This window comes from Garra rufa, chromosome 4 (assembly GCF_049309525.1).
Source record: "Garra rufa chromosome 4, GarRuf1.0, whole genome shotgun sequence".
Taxonomy (NCBI): Eukaryota; Metazoa; Chordata; class Actinopteri; order Cypriniformes; family Cyprinidae; genus Garra; species Garra rufa.
In genome coordinates, this window is record NC_133364.1 from 20,216,521 (window position 1) to 20,236,093 (window position 19,573).

The 19,573-nt window shown below is 36.3% G+C and overlaps 1 protein-coding gene across 4 annotated transcripts in view; it reads right to left on the bottom strand.

Annotated features, from left to right (window-relative positions):
- pparaa (peroxisome proliferator-activated receptor alpha a) overlaps positions 1 to 19,573 on the bottom strand; it is a 70,055-nt gene that overhangs the window by 21,385 nt on the left and 29,097 nt on the right. For 2 of the 4 annotated variants that reach the window (XM_073838825.1, XM_073838824.1), the window contains one exon: positions 18,762 to 18,893. The gene's annotated coding sequence lies outside the window, so the exon portion shown is untranslated. Of the gene's footprint in view, positions 1 to 2,528; positions 2,644 to 6,916; positions 7,066 to 18,761; positions 18,894 to 19,573 lie in introns of those variants that run through there. The other 2 variants (XM_073838826.1, XM_073838827.1) reach the window with 2 other exon arrangements.

The window sequence follows — 19,573 nt, forward strand, 5'->3', positions numbered from 1 at the left end:
CAGTGTTTTACAGAGAGCTCATATTGATCACGTGTTCGCCATCATTATTTCAGAACCAGCCTTGGACTCGCTGCGAAACTGCATAAGACAACAGACGTAAAACAAACACATCTGTGTTGAAATTTCCACTGCGTCAGCCAACTAGCAGTGACCAAGCAGAATCTCTACTCACCAGATAGAAACGACAAATCTGAAGTGTAAAGATTAATCTGTGACCACAGACCACATGCGAGTTTGTTTTTGAAAGAAATATTGATTCAGCACATGATAAAGCGCACGTCTTGCTGGCTGCATGTGCAACGGGTAATTCTTTCCAGTTTGGATGTGGGTCAAGACTACTTTGCAAAAATAAAGACAAGTCTATTTGCACAGAGTTGGTGAAAGGTCAATGACATGACTTTCTTTTTTTGATCGACTGATTAGTCAAATTGCATTACAATGCAACTGATACAAATATTAACTTAAATACACCTTTCATGTAATAAGCATGCTTTGAATTTCTGAATTCAAATTCATTGTAATATTTTTGGAAGGCAAAAAGTATAACTGCAACTGTCCTGATATCATAAAGAAGAATCTTTTATTTTTTTGGGATTGACTGATTACTCAAAATTCAATTTATGATTAAATGCAACTGATACAAACATTAACTTGAATACACCTTTTCCTCTATAAGAACGGTTTTAATTTCTGAATTAATATTCATTTTAATATTTTTGGAAGGCAAAAAGTATATTTACATCTGTCCTGATATCATAAAGATGTTTGGGGGGGTTTTGGGGATTGACTGATTGATTACTTAAAAAGCATTAAAATGCAACTGATACAAACATTAACTTGAATACACTTTTTCTGTGGTAAGCATCCCTTTAGTGTTTGAGTTAATATTCATTTTAATATTTTTGGAGGGCAAAAAGTATAATTACAACTGTCCTGATATAAAAACTATTTTTTTTTTTGGACTGACTAATTACTCAATGCATCAAAATGCAACTGATACAAACATTAACTTGAATACACCTTTTCTGTCATAAGCATGCTTTTAATTTCTGAATTAAAATTCATTTTAATATTTTTGAATGGCAAAAAGTACAATTACAACTGTCTTGATATAAAGACATTTTTTTAATTGACTGATTACTCAAAATGCATTAAAATGCAACTGATACAAACATTAACTTGAATACACCTTTTCTGTGATAAGCATGCTTTTAATTTCTGAATTAAATTTCATTTTAATATTTTTGAATGGCAAAAAGTATAATTACAACTGTCATGATATTATAAAGAAAATTGAATATTATTATTATTATTTTTTGGATTGAATAATTACACAAAATGCATTAAAATGCAACTGATACAAACATTGACTTGAATACACCTTTTCTTTGACGAGAATGCTTTTAATTTTTGAATTAAAATTTATTTAAATATTTTTCGAGGGCAAAATGTATAATTGCAACTGTACTGATATCATAAAGAAGATTTTATATTTATTTATTTTTTTAATTAATGCATTTAAATGCAAATGATTGACTTATACACCTTGTGATAAAATTCATTTAAATATTTTTGTCCTGATATCATAAAGAAGAAAAATATTAATTATTTATTTATTTGGATTGACTGATTACTCAAAATGCATTAAAATGCAAAAAATATAAACATTAACTTGAATACACCTTTTCTCTGATCAAATTCATTTAAATATTTTCTGGATGGCAAAAAGTATAATTGCAACGGTCCTGGTATCATAAAGAAGAAAAATATTTATGAAAATAATTAAGTAAAATTCTTTAAAAATACTTTGCAATTATTTATTACGAATTAAGTGATTAATTTAATAATAATAATAATAATAATAATAATAATAATAATAATAATAATAATATATATATATATATATATATATATATATATATATATATATATATATATTTTTTTTTTTTTTTTTTCCTAATTTTGGCCCTAAATTATTGTCTTATGATGCAACCCACATGCAAAAACACAAAACACGCAGAAAATATATGATCATATAGAAAAGACCCCTGAAGACCCTAATGATTGTGTGTCAAGGTCAACAAGTCTCTTAAAATCACAATCTGACAAAGTTAGTTCAGATTGTAAAATGCAACATGGTACGATTCCCCAAAACTTTATTAAATGTAGGAATTAATAATATTGAAAAATCTTAAAATATATATATATATTTAAAAACCTTTTTGAAAATAATGATCAAGATGTATACACTCACATTTAGTGAGGATAATTACTTTTTTTTAAATGCTAAAAAGTTTTTTTAAAACTGAACTAAAAGTTTAAAACCACTCTTATTTGCCACTGATTAAAATACAGCTACAACACAGGAGCAAAAAACAATTAATGTCAAAACAGATCCTCAAAACAAAGAACTACTTCACTTCTCATGATGGCTGTGAGGCCTTTCCTTAAAGCAGACAGCACAATTACAAATCTGGTTCAAATCGTCACCTAAGCGCAGAGCAAAGCAATATGAAATCAGTGCTTACCAGATCACGATTCACGGTTCTGCTCTACCGGCTGCCAATAAATACACGCACCCCTTCCAGGGCCAAAGTCCGAATCCGCACACACACACCCCGCATGCCTGCTTCTCTCCGTTCAGGAGTTTGGCTGGCGTTACACCAACAAACGGACGCCGCAAAACACTGAACGCATCGGATAAGAGAACCTAAATATCTGAAGCAGTGCATTTATAATCAAGATTTCAACAATAGGACAGGAATGTCTTCATTCCACACGCCCAGGAAACATCCTGTCTGTTTAGTACATTCAGCCTACAGAAAGAGAGCTCAGCATGAAGTCAAGGCAGGCGGCTTCATGTGGACTATGAAATGCAAACATGGGGCAATTGAAGCAGGTGCATCCATGTAGGCCAGATGTTTCTCATTTAACCTGCCGATACAGTCGGAGCCAAGAGTTTGTGTCTGTGTTTTGACAAATTGAATATGACAATCACTGCATAAACCTGCATTAATCTAATCGTATAGATCATTTATGAAAATCAAGTGTTTTACAAAGCCATAAGCCAAACTTAGAGATAAGATTAGGAAACAGGCTATAAAATTACCTATTTTAAAGGAACTACTTTCAAAGTGTATCAGGGGCTCCTGTATAAAGTAAAATGTGAATATCACATTGAATATCATCATGAACTCACTTGATAAAGCTCTAACCTCTTCTCGAATGAGGCTTCCACAGCCCACACAATGTTGGCAGGCACTGGGAAGATGACACGGGGCGTTAAGATATGCGTGACCCTTTTAGCATGTTACGTAACAGGACCGAATGGACAAGCCCATGTGGCCCTGTAGTCACTGATATGCGGGCTACAAAGGCTGTGCTAACCGCCGCCGGTTTCTCATTTAGTTGCAGACAGGGGCGTAGCAACCGGGGGGGACGGGGGGGACATGTCCCCCACACTTTTTTTGACCTAGCACCAATATTTCCGCCATTGTTCTCTGATTTGTTACTTAGATTTGAGTGAACTAACATTTAGCCAATCACAGCGCAAATCTCTTGGGTGTCCTCAAATTGCCACTTTGGTGCTGTAAAATGCCCATTGTTCCTCTATTTAGAATTTATTATACTGTATGAACATCACCATACTGCCCCCCCCCCCCCCCCCCCCCCCCACTTTTAAATTGGCTGCTACACCCCTGGTTGCAGAGAATGTCAATGTCCAGGAAATGAAAATATTATGTTAAGGGCATTAGAGAATTATTAATTGATGAATTCATCAAGATGAGGCACAGTGAGCAAGTGGGCCTAATTTATGTAAAAGGGTCACTGTAAATGCACAGCATGGTTATTACAGTTAACTAAAAATCTAAACCATAAAAAAACTGTTTTTAATCGATTAATCGATTTGACAAAACTTAAAACAACAACAACGACTTATTACTTAAAAAAAGACTTCCTAAAATCTATACAGATATCTATATAATCTAAATATAATCTATATAGATAGAGAAGTTTACTAAACATGAACTAAAATTAAAATTAGGGCTGTAAATTGATTAAAATCTACGATGTGGTGATTATTTAATCTACATTAATCTAAATCGCACATTAAAGGGACTTTATCTGCAAAAAGTAGTTTAAAGCTATTATTGTGTTGCATGAGAAAAGCATGAAATAAATATAGCAAAAAATATTTAAAAAGTTTGTTCTTTTCTTTTTTTTTAAATAAGTTTCAGGTGAGCTATCCCTCAAATGAATGAATTATTTTTTGTTAACTAATATTTTTTCCATAACTAATTAATTCGATTACCATTAAATCTACAGCCCTGATTAAAATATCTAAATATTTTGGTAACACTTTACAAGGTGGTGTCATTTGTTAATGTTAGTTAATGTATTAACTAACATGAACGAACAATAAACAATTCATTTATTGCACTGTTCATTAATTTTTGTTAATGCTAGTTAAAAAAATACAGTTTTGCATTGTTTGTTCGTGTTAGTTCACAGTGCTTTAACTAATGTTAACAAACAACTTGTGATCTTCATTTTTTCTCCATTTTTTAAGTTTTAGGTGAGCTATCCCTCGAATTCATGAATTTTTGCATTGGCAAAGCTGAGCAAAAAAACACAATATAGTGTCTAAACACAATATTAAGTTCTTATTTTTTTAAACGGTTGTCTAAAATCAATATGAAAATTGCCCATGCTTTAATTGCATTAATAAATTTAACTTAATTTTCCATAACAAAAGATGTTGAAAAGTGGGTCACTGCTACCGCACATCAGGGTTATTTCACAATATATATGTGTGTGTGTGTGTGTGTGTGTGTGTGTGTGTAAATATGGAGGTGATTAATCATGATTAATCGTGATTAATTGATTTAACAGCACTTAAAACTACTAATTACTTAGACTAATAAAATGTATATAGACATAAAAAAAATTAAATGGCAAAAGCAAAATAGAACTTTACAAAAAAATTAACTAATTAGGGCTGTCAATTTATTAAAATGTATTAATTAATAATGTGACAATTAATTAATCTAATTAATCGCAGATTACATTTGACTGGCATTATCCACACAAGATATTGGCATTTTTGTGTTATATGAGAAAAGCATGAAATAGATATTACAAAAGTAGCTTTTAAAAGTTTTTTTTTCTTTTTTCCCCTTTTTTCATTTTTAAGTACAAGGTGAGCTATTCCTTTATTTTATTTATGCATTTATTTATTTTTTGTGTGCATTGGCAATACTGTGTCTAAAATATAAACAATATAAACTTATCAAACTACTGTATAAAATCAAAATCACATTTACCTTTGTGCATTAATTGAGTTAAAAATTGGAACGTTTTATTTTTTCCATAACTAATTGATTAGATTAACACATTAAATCAACAGCCCTAATTAAAATAAACATATTTTGGTAACAATTTACACTAAGGTGTCATTTGTTAACGTTAGTATGTAAGATGAACGAACAATGAACAATACATTTATTGCACTATTTATTGATTTTTCATAATGTTCATTGTTTGTTCACGTTAGTTCACAGTGCATTAACTAATGTTAGCAAACACAACTTGTGATTTTAATAATGTATTAGTAAATGGTGACATTAACATTAACTAAGGTTAATAAACGCTGTAGAAGTACTGTTTATTCTTAATTTATGTTAACTAAAGCACCTTATGGTAAAGTGTTACCAATATTTTCTAGTCTTATATGTGACCCTGGACCACAAAACCAGTCATAAGGTCAATTTTATAAAATGAAGATTTCATAAATCTGTTTATTTAATACGATTTCTTAAAGTCTGAATAAATAAGCTTTCTACTGTGGTATGACTTGTTATGATAGGACAATATTCGAAAATATGTTGTCCAAATGAAGTTCTCTGCAATCTAAAAATTTAATTTTGCTATTTTTATCGTAGGGAATTTACAAAATATCTTTACGGAATATGATCTTTACTTAATATCCTAATGATTTTTGGCATATTTGCCATTTTGACCCATACAATGTATTTCTGGCTATTGCTACAAATAAACCCATGCTACTTACAACTGGTTTTGTGGTCCAAGGTCACATATTCATATTCATACAATATGAATACAAATATTAATAGTATCTCAACAATAAGCACAGGTCAGATGACTTATTATAAAAAAACCTTTCAACTTAAATTTCTAGTCAAGTGTACCATGGAACTGACATATTCCTCATAAAATCCTTTAATTATACAAACTGCAATTAAAAGCAAAGACAATATTTGTACAACAACCATAAAATTTGACTAGTAAATTTATTAAATGTAATATCTAAAGTACTTTTATGGTCTTGCTCCTTGAATGGTTACAAAGGTTAACCAGGGTAACTACTAGTGAATATTTTCGACGGTTATTACAATAGTATTTTTTTGTTAATTAAATTATAAATGATACACGAGTGTGCATGAGTATGTTAGTCAACATGACTACATTAACATTAATGTGTTGACACTGCGGAAACAATATATATACAAATAGATAAAATAAACAATAATAAAGATACTTTCTGTAATATCACTGTTATAACAACTTAATAACTAACCAACCAAGCCAGTAACTCAATCAGCGAGCTTTACACATCAACCGAGTGCATATAAACGCAACACAGACGCTGTAAAGTTTCGCTTTGGTTCCGGCGAGAGTTGAAGTTTTGATAAACTATAGCAAACGCATGGATTGCTCTTTACAGAGTATGTGATAAGACTCTCGCTGTGAAAATAGCACAGACATGTGTTCTTATGTGAATGTTTACTTTGCTCCAGTTAAAAGCCTACGATTACAGTAATTACGGCCATAAAAGCGGATAAAACATGAACATAATGTGACACAAGCGCTTTGTTTACAAGAGCTGCGCGTCTACCTCCCAATCCCAGGCCGCCATGCAGGCAGGAATAAAACACACGGGCTCTGTGACACTGCCAACACTCAACTCGGTGGTGCGAGGGAGGCTGTAGTACTCCTCAAACGTCCTATTTAAAATTCACCGCAACCACGGCTGTCAAACCGCTCTGACACCAGTCGAGCTCGCCCGTTCCGGATGCGACAGTGCACACCTCCTGACACACCTATAGATTCGGCCAATCGCTGCAGGCTTTGGACGGAAAGCCACGCCCACCTATTTAAGGTCGCGTTGCTGAGCAACAGATCTTATTGATTTGATGATGGTATTATTTCACGCGCCTGGATAATATCTCGCCATATTACTTAATATATTATCCATGTTGTCTTAACAAACAAAGTCTGTTTGGTTACACTAAAGAGGCTTTACCTTTTGGCGACCTCTTTGCTTTTTTTTTCCAATACAATATCACAATAACGCACCTCTGCTGTCACCTACTGGTGATATTCTGTAATTAATCTGTAATTAGTTACTGTATGTAAATTTCTAGATATTTTGTACTCTAGTGAGTTTCAGTCTTTTAGATACTACGTCTGAACCTGCTAAATATAATCACACCCTGTATGTAATTACATCTGTAATTAATTTGTTGTTACATTTGTAATTGCACTATTTTCTCTACCTCTATATATTATTATTATTATTATTATTATTATTTTTTTTTACAAAAAGTAGATAGTAGTTAAATACACATAATAAAGGCTAAAGTGTGACCAGTGTATTAAATATCATTTAGAAAATGTGTCTTATTACTTAATATTATCATATCATATATAAAGTTTTCCTGTTCACTATAGTATTGCACTGTTATTGATTTTATTGATTTAAATCTAATTAGTATTATTAGAATATTTTTATTATTTATTTTAATTTTAATCTATTTATTCTTTTTTTACTTTCTCTAAACTTGCCATTTGAAAACTTCTGGCCTAATGTCACTGTTATTTATTTTTATTTAAACCTAATATTTTTTATTAGAATATATTTATTCTTATTTATATTTTTTTCTTATTCTAAATAAATATATATATTTATTTTATTTTTGTTCTTTTTTCGGTTGCCATTTGAAAACCTCTGGCCTAATGTCACTGTTATTTTTGTTTTTATTTATTTAAATTTAATTAGTATTATTTTATTTGTATTTTATTTTTCATTATTTATTTTGTTGAATTTTATTTCTGTATTTTACATCAAATGTAAGTAAAGTGGCTACTTTTAAGGTTGCAAATAAGCTTTTGGAGAATAAAATGTCAAAAATTGATTGAAATAATGTTAAATTGTCATTCAGTGTTTTTTTATTAGAATATATTTATTATTCAACTATTTATTTTTTATGTTCTTTTATTCGGTTACCATTTGAAAACCTCTGTCTGTCAGAGTTCTACCACAGCAAGATCCACCAGCCACGCCCCCTGAAGACACACACACGTTCACTGTCACCTGATTACTCACCTGGATCCAATCAGCTCCCCTATATATACCCGGACTGAATCATTCCTCGTTGTCTGATCTACCGATCACACCCCTGCATGCTCTTCCCGTGGACTCTATGGTTTCCTGGTTCCACAGTTGGATTTACTTACATGAACGCTGGACATCTCAGATAAGAACCATCACCTCAGTACCTGCTTCTATATACTTACCAAACCTGTTAATAAACTTACCTTTTATTTTATACACTCACCTCCGTCTCTGCCTCCCTCTGTGCTGTGACAGAAGATCAGACCAACAACATAATGGACAACAAGGAAACACCTGCACCAGATCAACTCACCGAAATCATCAAAGCCTTCAAAGCGGCGCTAACACCATCTCCCGCGCCGCCAGCTGCCTCAGGAAGTCCCATGGCTTTGCCAAACACATATTCGGGAGAAGCGGCTGAGTGTAGCGGTTTCCTACTGCAAGTCCAACTATTTATCAAGATGCAACCACAGCAGTTTTCTACAGACGAATCTACGGTAGCGTTTCTCATTTCCCTACTCACCGGAAAAGCTCTACAATGGGCGAAGTCAATATGGCAAGCTAAAACTCCAATAATTCAGTCCTTTGAGCAATTTACCTGTCAATTTTCTGAGGTTTTCAGTTCAAACACAGACGTACTCACCGTTTCTGATCAGCTCTTCCGACTGCAACAAGGTCCTTCTTCCATCCACGAGTACACCCTCCATTTCCGGACGCTGGCGGCGGCTAGCGGCTGGAATGAGACATCGCTGCTGGGTGCCTATCGTCACGGTCTCCACCCGGACATTCGCGCCGCTATGGCCATCTACGACGACAACATCGGGTTGGAGACCTTTCTACAGTGAGCTACGAGGGTATCCCAGCGCCTAGCCGCCTGCCAGCCGTCTGAAACCGCTCCTCAGCCCGCTATGGTGGCAGCTTGCTCTCCAGTACCAGAACCTATGCAAATCGATTCCACACGTCTATCATGGTCAGAACGCCAACGCCGCATCAAGGAAAGACTCTGTTTATACTGTGGACAACCTGGTCATCTCCTACGAACCTGTCCTGTCAGACCCCCACGTCCGGTGGTGAGTACTATTCAATCAGACATTGAAACTGCTCACCTGACTCTTATACCTGTGACACTGCGTACTGCTGAACAAGATCTTTGTGTTTCTGCTCTCCTTGACTCAGGCTCATCGGGAAACTTCATCTCACAAGAATGCATGGATCTCTGACGCTTGCCACGTCACCGCCATAGTCCTGCAATTTCCGTCAAGACCATCCAAGGAAAACCACTCGGACGTGGGCGAATCCGGTATTCTTCACCATACATCACCCTGCAAGTAGGATTATTTCATCAAGAACAAATCAAGTTTCTGGTACTGGAGAACTCCACGGTTGACATCATTCTGGGACGTCCTTGTCTTAAAAGCATCATTCTGGGATATCCATGTGGTATCATCGGGTGGAGTAAACATTGCCTGAAGAACTGTTTTACCCGGTTACCCTCTCCAGTTTCTGCTCCCCTGACCGTCGCATCAACCAAGATTGAAAGTCCTGAGACTGACAGCAATGTGGAGATCCCAGCGGAGTATGAGGATTACGAGGACGTCTTCAGCAAGCAAGCTGCCACCCAACTTCCTCCTCACCGGCCATGGGACTGTTCCATCGACCTGCTACCTGGGGCACAATTACCCAAAGGACGCGTCTACCCTTTGTCCAACCCGGAGCGCCAGGCGATGGAGGAGTACATCCAGGAAGCTTTGAAGCAAGGATTCATTCGACCGTCCACCTCACCAGCTGCCTCAAGCTTCTTCTTCGTGGGTAAGAAGGATGGAGGTCTCCGTCCCTGCATTGATTACCGTCAACTGAATGCCAACATACTCCAACAACCATACCCTCTTCCACTCGTTCCTGCCACCCTCGAGGAACTCCGTGGGGCTCACATCTTCTCCAAGCTGGACCTGCGGAGTGCTTATAACCTCGTTCGTATTCGTGAGGGAGACGAGTGGAAAACAGCATTCATAACACCTGCTGGCCACTATGAATATCTGGTTATGCCCTACGGTTTGTCCATCAGTCCCTCTGTCTTCCAAACGTTTATGAACGAGGTGTTCCGGGAATTTCTGCACAAGTTTGTGGTCGTCTATATTGACGACATTTTGATTTATTCCCGGAACCAGGCCGAACATCGCCAGCACGTCCGTCAGGTCCTTTAAGTCTTGCGCCAACATCAGCTATACCTCAAGCTTGAGAAGTGTGAGTTCCACCAGACTAAGATTCAGTTCCTGGGTTACAACATCAGTCCCGAGGGTGTGCAAATGAACCTGGAGAAGGTGCAGTCCATCCTGAAATGGCCCAAACCCAGTACAGTTAAGGAACTTCAACGCTTCCTGGGGTTTTCCAACTTCTACCGCCGATTCATAAAGGATTACAGCATCATCACTGCACCTCTGACCTCCCTCCTACGTGGACGACCCAAACATCTGGTCTGGACCAACTCTGCCCGCGAAGCATTCCAACAACTTAAGAAGATTTTCAGCACTGCTCCCCTCCTACACCATCCCAACCCCGATCTTCCGTTCGTAGTTGAGGTAGATGCATCCACCATCGGCGTCGGAGCAGTGCTGTCTCAAGCAGCTGGTGAGTCCACTCTCCTCCATCCCTGTGCCTACTGCTCCAAGAAACTGTCTCCGGCGGAGCAAAATTACGATGTAGGCAATCGTGAGTTACTTGCCATCAAACTCGCCTTGGAAGAGTGGCGTCATTGGCTGGAAGGGGCTAACCATCCGTTTACCATCATCACGGACCATAAAAATCTTCAATACCTTCGAGAAGCCAAACGACTCAACCCCCGTCAGGCAAGATGGGCATTGTTCTTCACACGTTTCCAGTTCAAGATCACCTACCGTCCCGGATCCAAGAACATTCCTGCTGATGCTCTATCCAGACAATTCTCCTACGATGATGCTATTGAGCCAGAAAACATCATTCCCACTAACCTCATCGTTAGCCCCATCCAGTGGGACATTGACACCTGGATCCACGAAGCCACTCTCCAAGAGCCCGCTCCGCCGGAATGTCCAGAAGGTAAAATCTACGTACCAAGCTCCCAGCGTCAACACCTTCTGGACACAGTTCACCAGTCTCCGGGCTCTGGACACCCAGGTAGCAGACGGACCCTCTCGCTCATCCAATCTCGGTACTGGTGGTCCAGTATGACCCGGGATGTCATCAGGTACGTCCAAAGCTGCTCAGTCTGTGCCACCTCTAACACACCTCTTCATCTGCCCACAGGAAAACTGGTGCCACTACCCATCCCGCAGAGACCCTGGTCCCACCTCGGGGTTGACTTTGTGACGGACCTCCCAGAATCCGAAGGTAACACCTGCGTGCTGGTTGTAGTGGACCGTTTCTCCAAGGCCTGCAAATTCATCCCCTTGGCGGGCCTACCTACGGCTATGAACACCGCCGAGTTACTCTTCCAGCACGTATTCCGTCACTTTGGTCTCACTTTGGAGATTGTGTCGGACCGGGGTCCACAGTTCATTTCTCACGTATGGAAATCATTTTTCAAGTCACTTGGTGTTTCTGTTAATCTCTCATCAGGATACCATCCACAGACCAACGGCCAGACTGAGAGGAAGATCCAGGAGCTTGAACGTTACCTCCGGTCATACTGTTCTGCTGACCAACACAGCTGGAGCAGGTTCCTCCCGTGGGCCGAGTATGCACAGAACTCACTACGCCAAGAGACCACCGGACTAACCCCCTTCCAGTGCATACTCGGTTTTCAGCCGCCGCTGATTCCCTGGACGGAGGAACCCACGAATGTTCCAGCTGTCGACTACTGGTTCCGAGAGAGCGAGAGAGTGTGGGACTCAGCTCATCAACATCTACAACGAGCCATCAGACGCCATAAGGAATTCGCCGACGTTCGTAGAAGACCCACCCCATTATACCAACCTGGAGACAAGGTGTGGTTATCTACGAGAGACATCAGGCTGAGGTTACCGTGCAAGAAGGTGAGTCCCCGCTACATCGGTCCATTCGAGGTCCTGAGGCAGATCAATGAAGTGACATATCAGCTTCAGCTCCCACCCAGGTACAGAATCCATCCTACCTTTCATGTGTCACTCCTTAAACCCTACTTTCCCTCTGCCACAGATAATCCTGGAGCTGAAGCTGATACCCCTCCTCCAGAGATCCTGGATCAACCTTCCATCTACACCGTGAGTGAGATCCTGGATTCCCGACGTCGGGGCAACCGCCTGGAATATCTGGTCGACTGGGAGGGGTACGGACCGGAGGAAAGATCATGGGTGGCCAGAGACGATATCCTCGATCCACAACTTCTGACGGACTTCCACCAGAGCCACCCAGAACGTCCTGCCCCTCGCGGTCGAGGTCGTCCTCGACGTCGGAGAGGGGCGTCGGGAGCCGCCCCTGGAGGAGGGGGTAATGTCAGAGTTCTACCACAGCAAGATCCACCAGCCACGCCCCCTGAAGACACACACGTTCACTGTCACCTGATTACTGATTACTCACCTGGATCCAATCAGCTCCCCTATATATACCCGGACTGAATCATTCCTCGTTGTCTTATCTACCGATCACACCCCTGCATGCTCTTCCCGTGGACTCTATGGTTTCCTGGTTCCACAGTTGGATTTACTTACATGGACGCTGGACATCTCAGATAAGAACCATCACCTCAATACCTGCTTCTATATACTTACCAAACCTGTTAATAAACTTACCTTTTATCTTATACACTCGCCTCCGTCTCTGCCTCCCTCTGTGCTGTGACACTGTCCTAATGTCACTGTTATTTATTATATTTATTTAAATCTCATTTTTACTTTTTATTAGAATTTTTTTTTATTGTTTATTTTGTTGAATTTCCTTTTTTTTGGTTGCCATTTGAAAACCTCCGGCCTAATGTCACTGTTATTTTTGTTTTTATTTATTTACATTTAATTTTTATTATTTATTAGAATATTTTTATTATTTTATTTTTATTATTTATTTTGTTGAATTTTATTTCTGTATTTTTCGGTTGCCATTTGAAAACCTCCAGCCTAATGTCACTGTTATTTTTTTTATTTAAATTTAATTATTTTTTAGAATATTTTTTATTATTTTATTTTTCATTATTTATTTTGTTGAATTTTATTTGGGTTTTTTTGGGTCGCCATTTGGAAACCTCTGGCCTAATGTCACTGTTATTTAGTTCATTTATTTAAATTGAATTTTCATTATTTATTAGAATGTTGTTATTATTTGATTATTTATTTTGTTTAATTTTATTTTTATTATTCTTTTTTTTCAGTTGCCATTTGAAAACCTCTGGCCTGATAACACTAAGATAAAACGGTCAGATTTTAATGTATTATTTATTCATTTTGAATCCATTTGTACATGGGTCAAAGACGTTAAGATGTCCACGTCAAAAGACATTTACAAAAGTGATTTTATGTCCATAGAAAGCATATCAAATGTAAGTAAAGTGTCTGCTTTTAAGATTTCAAATAAGCTTTTGGAGAATAAAATGTCAAAAATGGTTTGAAATAATGTTACATTGTCATTCAATGTAACAATATTTTTGTAAAAATTCAAGCAACATGCTTATTCTGACTTGTACATATTAAAACATATAAAAGAATAAGGGAGCATGTGTTTTAAATTAGTAAAAAAAAATCTTACTGACAAATGGGCAAAACCTAGGATAGTGGCAGATTTTAAAAATGTAGAATTAGTATTTAGAGTGAAAGTAATTTGTCTTTAAATGTCATAAATCGATTTTTGTTGTCGATTATGCCCGACAAGGCATACACTGAATGACATTTTAGTGGGTGTTTAGTGAGTGCTCAGTAAAACAAAAACAAAAATGCAATTAAACAAAACTTTTTAAAGCAGTATTACACTTTTTTTATGCTTAAATCCTTTTTCGTCTTTGACCCACATCATTTTATGTATTATAATTAATTAACACCCCATCCTCATTGATATTACAGTTTCACTGCATAGTGGCTTATTATAATTGTATTAGTTTGTTAAACAGTGTCGTTCAGAAATAATAAATCTCTGGAGGACTGAAAGGCAAAAACTGATGTGGTCTCAAGAGAATAACATTAAACCTGTATCCGCTGTGGATTATTATAATGTGCATAACAAAATAGACTTGTAAGACTAGCGCTGCTGCACTCCCCCAGGTAACGCCGACATAATAAGCATGCATAACACCTGTTTCCAAAGAAACAAAACTTTTTCAAGGTGACATGGCCGTCACATTCTGTCCGCCCTTGCTGCTATTCCTCTCCCGTGAGTGCCAGTCTAGGGGCGCTCCTGTGGAGATCTGCCAGCCAGTGCCCATAAATTGTGCAGCAGTGAAAGGTCAGCCTGCCTACAGCCCTGTAGTTGTTAACATCGGCTAATGGCCGTCTGGAGCCATGGCCATGTTTTATTTACAATACAAGCTACCCTGGCAGAAGCACTCTGTCTGCTTCTGCACTGCATCTTTAATAACAAACAAATGAAATAACACAATGCCATCGTTTCCTCACATCCCCGTGAAGGGAAACGCTCTTCATTCATGGCGACGTGTCGCCGAACGATGGGAAATGTGATCTTAACTCATTTAGTGCGAGATATATAAACGTCAATATCATCCTTGAGGCAGAGAATTAAAAAAATAAAACAGGCAATCTTTGAAATATCAAAGTGTTTATTCCCGTTTAAAGTATTACACACCTGTGCTGTATGTAATCCGCATGCAGCTATAAATGGCTAAGCGAAAACATTTAAGAAAGGCGAAGAGAAATCACTCTGCGAAGAGTGGATGAACCGTGTCTAGCGATGTTTTGCTGCCCTTCAGGGAAGGCAGTAGGTTGTATAGTTATCTCCTGATGGGGTAAAAACACAACCCTGAAACCACACAACCTACTACCTCACCCTGTACGAACATCATTGCTGAATATTCCACAACACAACAACTTTTTAGCTTTTGAATTATTCAGTAACACAGTATACTGTGTATATCTTTTTATATAAGTATATATACTGTATTTAAGTTTGCGACAATACAAGAAAGAAAAGAAATTTCAAGGATGCTTCAGAATGAATGATGTTCACCAGTATCTTGTAATTTTTCTTTTAATTGACATATTGTTATCATCACTTTCAGTGTATACTGTTATTCTTCATGGATTCAGGTGAATGTTTGACCAACATGTAGTTTAGCAAAATTGAAGTTGCATGAATGCATTTCTAACACAATTTTAAATTTACTTTTTTTTTTTTGTAATGCTGACAGTATGGCATGAATCATTTTTAATGTCTTTTATTGTAAATATCATATCTATGGAAGCCTGTTTTCCGCCACTAAAAAAAAAAAAAAAATTAAAATGTAATTGTGACTTTTTATCTCACACTTCTCACTTTTTTTCCTCACAAATGTGAGTTTATATCTCCCAATTCTGACTTTTTGAATTATAAAGTCCAATTCTGAGGGAAAAAAGATTAATATGTTCTTAGAATTGCAAATTTACATCTCCCAATTCTGACTCGCAATTGCATGTTATATATGTCCATAGAAAGCACATCAAATGTAAGTAAAGTGTCTACTTTTAAGGTTTCAAATAGGTTTTTGGAGAATAAAATTTTAAAATTTAGTTGAAATAATGTTGCATTGTCATTCAGTGTAACAAATGAGTTTATATCTCGCAATTCTGACTTTTTTCTCTTAATTCTGACTTTTTGTCAGATTGTGAGATATAAACTCACAATTGTGAGTTATAAAGTCAAATATATTTCACAATTGTGAAATATAATTCACAATTCTGACTTTATAAAATAAAAGATCATATCTCGCAATTCTGAGAAAAAAGGCAGAAATCTTGCAATTCTGACTTTTTAACACAATTGCGAGTTTATATCAATATTCTGACAAAAAGGCAGAATTGTGAGTTTATATCACAATTCTGACTTTATTTCTCAGAATTGTGATCTTATTTCTAAAAATTGAGAGATTATATCACAATTCTGACTTTAAAACATAAAAGTTTATATCTCAAAATTGTGACTTTATTTCTTAGAATTGAGTGTATATCTTGCAATTCTGACTTTTTAACATACAACTGCGAGTTTATATCAATATTCTGACAAAAAAGTCAGAATTGTGAGTTTATATCACAGTCCTGATTTTATTTCTCAGAATTGCAACCTTATTTCTAAAAATTGAGAGATCACAATTCTGACTTTATAACATAAAAGATCATATCTCACAACTGTGACTTTATTTCTCAGAATTGAGTTTTTATCTTGCACTTCTGACTTTTTAACACACAACTGCGAGTTTATATCAATATTCTGACAAAAAAGTCAGAATTGTGAGTTTATATCACAGTCCTGATTTTATTTCTCAGAATTGTGACCTTATTTCTAAAAATTGAGAGATCACAATTCTGAGTTTATAACATAAAAGATCATATCTTGCAATTCTGAGAGAAAAAAGGCAGAATTGTGAGTTTGTACCACAACTGTGACTTTATTTCTCAGAATTGAGAGTTTATATCTTGCAATTCTGACTTTTTAACACATAATTGCAAGTTTATATCAATATTCTGATAAAAAAAGTCAGAATAGTGAGTTTATATCACAATTCTGACTTAATTTCTTACAATTGGGGACTTATTTCTAAAAATTGAGAGATATCACAAATCTGACTTTACAACGTAAGTTCATATCTCGCAATTCTGAGAAAAAAGGCAGTTTATATCTCACAAATGTGACTATTTCCTAGAATTGAGTGTATATCTTGCAAGTCTGACTTTTTAACACACAATTGTGAGTTTATATCAATATTCTGACAAAAAAGTCAGAATTGTGAGTTTATATCACAGTCCTGATTTTATTTCTCAGAATTGTGACCTTATTTCTAAAAATTGAGAGATCACAATTCTGACTTTATAAAGATCATATCTCGCAATTGTGAGAAAAAAGGCAGAATTGTGAGTTTATCTCACAACTGTGACTTTATTTCTCAGAATTGAGAGTTTATATCTTGCAATTCTGACTTTTTAACACATAATTGCAAGTTTCTATCAATATTCTGATAAAAAAAAGTCAGAATAGTGAGTTTATATCACAATTCTGACTTAATTTCTTACAATTGTGGACTTATTTCTAAAAATTGAGAGATTATATCACAAATCTGACTTTACAACATAAGTTCATATCTCGCAATTCTGAGAAAAAGGCAGTTTATATCTCACAAATGTGACTATTTCCTAGAATTGAGTGTATATCTTGCAATTCTGACTTTTTAACACACATTTCTGAGTTTATATCACAATTCTGACTTCATTTCTTACAATTGTGACCTTATTTCTAAAAATTGAGAGATTATATCATAAATCTAACTTTATAACAAAAGTTCATATCTCACAATTATGACAAAAAAGGCAGTTTATATCTCACAATTGTGACTTCATTTCTTAGAATTGAGTGTATATCTTGCAATTCTGACTTTTTAACACACAGTTGCGAGTTTATATCAATATTCTGACAAAAAAATCAGAATTGTGAGTATATCCCAATTCTGACTTCATAAAACAAGTTTATATCTCACAATTCTGAGAAAAGGCAGAATTGTGAGTCTATATCTCACAATTGTGACTTTATTTCTCAGAATTTAGAGTTTATATCTTGCAATTCTGACTTAACACACAATTGCGAGTTTATATCAATATTCTGACAAAAAAGTCAGAATTGTGAGTTTATATCACAAGCCTGACTATTTCTCAGAATTGTGACCTAAACTAAAAACTAACAGATTATATCACAATTCTGACTTTATAACACACAGTTGTGAGTTTATATCTATATTCTGAGAAAAAAGTCATATTGTGATAAAAAAGGTAATTGCGAATTTTTATATTTTTTATTCAGTGGCGGAAATGGGCTTCCATAACTATCTGATAAACATTTAAACCTGGATCAAGCTTAAAACCATATCTTTGATAAACACACATAAATGCTGAAACCTGAAATGTGTTTCTTCTTTCCTTTTGAGGTCCTCCATGAAGTGATGGCACTACGGTCACTTCGGGAAAGACAGTAAGTTGTATAGTTATCTGACAGCAAGGGTTAAACCCTCAAACTATACAACCTACTACCTCACCCCAAACGACAGTCTCTCTCTTCCTCTTCCTGCAACAGCAGCTTCCATTTCCTGTTTACCTTCGTTATAGCTAACAAAATACCTAAGACTGTACAGTATCTAACAAACCACATGAGAGGAACTGACATCATGTAAGAAGTGAAGTGCCAATTTGTGAACTAGAACGGTTTGTCTTACACCCTTTGCTGTGCACTAAATACACCCCCTACCACCTCCATCTCCAAAGCTTCAGTCAAGGATCCTTCAAAATCATCAAGGTCACCAACATGAGAAAGGCAGATCCCTCTTGTCACCTCCTGGGTTTGCCATCTGTGAAAGAATGAGAGAGAGGATTATTGAGGCATGAAATTCACATACTCAAATCACCACATCAGCTCCATGTCCTGTGTTATCTGTTGTGCTGTATGTCTACTGTGGACCCTGACAGTATACAGGGGTGCATGAGCGGATTAGGACGGGGGGGTTTGGGAACTGACGTGTGTGGTCAAAACGGTAGAAAGGGTTCAGCGTGAGTAAGTAAATCTGTGGGCAGCAGTGTGGTTTACCTCAGACAAGGAGGAGGCACACACACACCGCTGATTCACACAGGCCACCAACCTCACAGGGGTGAGTGGTTACACACACATATTTTCAGGTTAAGAAGATATTATGATAAACAAGACTTAGACTTGTTTTCAGAGAACATAAATTAAGTGTATTTGCATTACTCTTTTATATTATATTTCTCAGATTATCACAGTTTATTCGCTATAGTTTAGAAAATGGTAATAAAATATGACAAGAACTCTGCACAGAACAAATTCATCTTGATAATGTCAGATAACTTTGGTAGAAAGGTATGTAATAGATTACAATCAACCCAAAATTTATACAACTGTATGACAATATTTACACAACTATTAATATTCTGTTGACCAATTACCAAGCAATGCTTAATTTTGTTCAGTCTGTGGTGTAAAAAAGGTTGCATTAGCAATTAAAGAAAAAAA